Source organism: Tarenaya hassleriana, unplaced genomic scaffold (assembly GCF_000463585.1).
Source record: "Tarenaya hassleriana unplaced genomic scaffold, ASM46358v1 Cleome114, whole genome shotgun sequence".
Classification (NCBI taxonomy): Eukaryota; Viridiplantae; Streptophyta; class Magnoliopsida; order Brassicales; family Cleomaceae; genus Tarenaya; species Tarenaya hassleriana.
In genome coordinates, this window is record NW_010961731.1 from 84,404 (window position 1) to 89,065 (window position 4,662).

Consider the following 4,662-nt stretch of genomic DNA (forward strand, 5'->3'; position numbering starts at 1 on the left):
GAGATTCTATCTGAGGCACACCAGTCGAGATTGGCGATACATCCGGGGGCGAGCAAGATGTATCAGGGTCTACGTCAGTGGTATACTTGGCCGAGGGTCAAGAGAGATGTAGCGGATTACGTAGCGAGGTGTCTCACTTGTCAGCAAGTAAAGGCAGAGCGACAGATGCCGGGAGGCAAGCTACAGCCGTTGGAGATTCCAGAGTGGAAGTGGGATTCGATTGTCATGGACTTCGTGGTCGGATTACCACTCACGCCGAGCAAGAAGAATGCCATTTGGGTAGTCGTAGATCGACTAACCAAATCCGCCCATTTCATTCCTATCCGTCAGGAGTATCCGATCGGGCGGTTGGCGCAGATTTACATTGATGAGATCGTACGTCTTCATGGAGTTCCGAACGAGATTATATCGGATAGAGACGCCCGATTTACATCCCGTCTGTGGAAGGCGATTCAGGAGGCGCTGGGGACGAAGCTCAAGATGAGTACGACATATCATCCTCAGACAGACGGTCAGTCGGAGCGGACTATACAGACTTTGGAGGACATGCTCAGAGCTTGTATCCTAGAGTGGGGAACTCCGTGGGACCAGTACATGACGTTGTGCGAGTTTGCGTACAACAACAGTCATCACACGAGTATCGGAGTATCTCCATACGAGGCCTTGTACGGGCGACCGTGCAAGACACCGTTATGCTGGACGGAGATCGACGAGCGCCGAGAGTTCGGGACGGAGATCGTGGAGGAGACCACCGAGGTGATACGGAGGATTCGCGCCCATCTGAAGACGGCACAGGATCGGCAGAAGTCGTATGCCGATCAGCGGAGACGAGACTTTGCCCTTGAGGTTGGAGATTATGCCTTTCTCCGAGTGCAGGCGATGCGGGGTCATGCGAGGTTCGGACAGAGCGGGAAGCTGAAGCCGCGATACATTGGACCTTACCCCGTGATCGCGAGAGTGGGAGCTGTTGCATACCGTCTTGGATTACCGCAGGAGTTGGGCAACGTCCATGACGTGTTCCACGTGTCGATGCTGCGGAGGTACGTAGCGGCCCCTTCTCACGTACTACAGCCACAGGAGTTGGAGTTTACAGAGGCTACGCGTTTCCGCGATGAGCCGCTCCAGATCGTGGACCGGAAGATCAAGAAGCTGCGGACGAAGGAGGTGCCACTCGTGAAGGTCTTGTGGCGAAGCCAAGGGGTCTCTGACATGACCTGGGAACCCGAGGCAGAGATGCGTAGTAGTTATCCGCACCTTTTTACTTGAGCGTTGTACCGTTGTACGAACTCCTTTATATGACGTTCGATTGTATCAGACTTATGTTTCGGATGACGTGGCAATATGGATTGTGTTTTGGTGATAATATCGAGTACGAGAAAGTATTGATGATATTATGCGATTCCGAATTCGAGGACGAATTCTTTTTAAGGGGGGAGGATTTGTAATACCCCGAAACCCGATTTGAATATTTAATTATTAAAAATGAATAATTAAATAGAGATATCACGAAATCACCAAAAGTGATGATACAATATCGGGGAGAGGCACGAGGATCGTCACGTGCGGAAAGGACCGAGAAAGAATGAAGAAAATGAAAAAGAAAAAAAAAACAGGGGTGGTCCGCCGGACCAGGAATGGTCCGCGGCGGACCAACCGCTCAGCCGGAGTGGGGACTGGACAGCGCGGACTGGGAGAAGTTTTCGAAAAAAAAAAACTGACCCCGGTCCGGCGGACCAGGAAGTTGGTCCGGCGGACCGGGAATCGACAGATTGCAACTCGCCAACTTGCGGTCTTGGGACGCGGAATTCGCCGGATTCCGGGGCCCACTCGCCGTCCAGTCGCCTCCCATGCCTCGAGGGTGTTGCAGGCTCGCCTATGGGCCTGGGCTCGAGCCCACTTGACCCCTCTCGCACGCCAGAAACATCTCCCAATCCTCTGCCTTAGCCATTTTCGGGCAAAACAGAGGAAGTAGAGAAAGAGGGAGAGAGGGAGAGAAAGGCGACGAACCAGGGCAAGGAGAGCTCGGGGAAGCAAGGGGGAACGTCCCTAGACGTGTCCTGAAGGTGTTCACGTCGTGTGGAGCCACAAGGAACGCACACAAGCTCGGACAAACTCAAGAACAAGGTGAGTGGCTTGAGTTGGATTTGTGAGAGCTTGTTTTCAATGTGTGATGGTCCAAATCGAGATTTCATTGCGTGCTTGAGGTTTAGAACATGGATTTGACGGGCGTGGACTCGCACCTAGTCATGGACTTGGCTAGGGTATATGGCTGGACCCTATGGTGGACTCCATATGGGTATGATTGTATTCCCGTTGTGACGCGCACGATCGCATGCGATGCGATGGCCAACGTCACGCGAGTGACGGGCGTGGATTCGCCCCTGGTCATGGACTTGACCAGGGTATACGGCTAAGCCCTATGGTGGACTCCATACGGGCGTGATTGTGATTGTTATTTACGTGCTTACTGTGTTTTACTTATTGCATGTGGTTATGGAAATGTCGACTGTACCGTTCTCGTTGGGAACGGGATTTCCGGGTTCAACCCGGGCTACTCACTAAGCAGTTGTGCTTAGCCCTCGTGGTTTACATTTTTCAGATCACGAGGATTACGCCTAGCGCATCCGGCAGATGACGACCTGAGAGAGGCAGCATCATGTACGAGATTTACATTTTGGGTTACGAGACTTGTATTTCCCGCATTTTGTACGGCTAAATTATAACTATTCGGACATGTGTTATGTTGCGATACTGATCGCCTGTTGTATTTTCCGCTGATTACTCGTCGCCTGTTGTATTTTCCGGTGCTTACTCTGGTTTATTTAAAATGTTTTTGGATTTCGTATTTTTGCTTCCACATTATTATTATTATATTACTATTGGCACAGCCTGTATACTGTACACGGGTTACGGGTGTCACAGTGTCTAGCTTGATGCTTGGAAAGATGTCTTCGGAATTGCGTGAGCAATTAGATGACATGGACAATTCATTGATGGTTGATCAGTTGAATATGTCATTCCAAGAGAAAGCTGGGAGCCAAGGGAAGAATGATATGGTGGTTGTTGGAAAGAGTTCCAGCAACAGGAAGCGTTCCAAAGGTAAGGGCAAAAGGAAATTGACAAGTGTTGTCACTAAGCCTAAGCCCAATCCCAAGAAGGAAGAGTGTTATTTCTGTCATGCCATTGGACATTGGTATAGAAATTGTAGACTCTACCTGGAAGATCAAAGGAAGAAGAAGCTTGCAGAAGCTTTAACTTCTGGTATCTTCGTTATAGAGGCCAACTTGTGTACTTCTTCATCATGGGTATTAGATACCGGATGTGCCTCGCACATTTGTGCAAATGTGCAAAGACTGCGGGGAAGTAGACAATTGGCGAAGGGAGAAGTAGATCTCCGCGTCGGGAATGGAGCAAAAGTTGCTGCATTGACCGTCGGGACTTACGATATGACTTTACCTTCTGGCCTTGTATTGGAGTTGCATGATTGTTATTTTGTACCTGCCATCAGTAGGAACATCATATCGATTTCATGCTTAGACTCAGATGGTTTCAGATTTGTTATTGAGAACAAATGTCTGTCCATTTATAGAGGCGATTTATTCTATGGTAAAGGTTACCAGTTTAATGGCCTTTATATTTTGAAAGATGAACCATCTGGATACAGGTCGAGCTATAATGTTAGTACCAAGCGGTTTAAGCCGAACGACTTAAACCCGACCTATCTCTGGCATTGTCGACTTGGCCACATCAACGAGAAACGCATAGCGAAGCTTCATTCTGATGGACTTCTTGATTCTTTTGATTATGAGTCAATTGAATCATTCGATTCTTGTTTGATGGGCAAGATGACAAAATCTCCTTTTTCTAGAAAAGGAGAACGGGCTACAGAGTTGCTAGAACTCATACATAGTGATACATGCGGTCCTATGAGCTCGCCCGCTAGAGGAGGTTATCTGTACTTTGTTACGTTTACTGATGATTTCAGTAGGTACGGTTATGTCTACTTGATCAGACATAAGTCTGAGACGCTTGAATTGTTCAAGAATTTCAGAAATGAGGTACAGAACCAACTTGGCAAGACGATCAAGTTGCTTCGATCTGATCGAGGTGGCGAGTATATGAGCCAAGAGTTCACTGACTATCTGGCAGATTGTGGGATTGTCTCACAGTTGACCCCACCTGGAACGCCACAGTGGAATGGCATGTCCGAGAGGAGGAACCGAACCTTATTAGATATGGTACGGTCTATGATGAGTCAGGTCGATCTTCCTAAATCATTTTGGGGTTACGCCTTGGAAACAGCATCGCTTATACTGAACAACTGTCCAACAAAGTCGGTTCAGAAGACTCCATATGAGATATGGAACGGGAAGCGTCCCAGGTTAGCATTCATGAAGATTTGGGGATGTGACGTTTATGTGAAACATCTGGCTTCTGATAAGCTATCCGCAAGTCTGATAAATGCATATTTGTGGGTTCCCTAAGGAAACTAAAGGGTACTGGTTCTACAACCCATCTGAGAACAAAGTGTTTGTTGCTCGGAATGGATCTTTCTTGGAGAGAGAGTTCGTCTCCAAGAGAGTCAGTGGGAGTAGAATAGATCTCGAAGAAGTTCGAGAACCACAAATAGTCGAAGAACCGAGTGAACAGGTCGAAACAGTT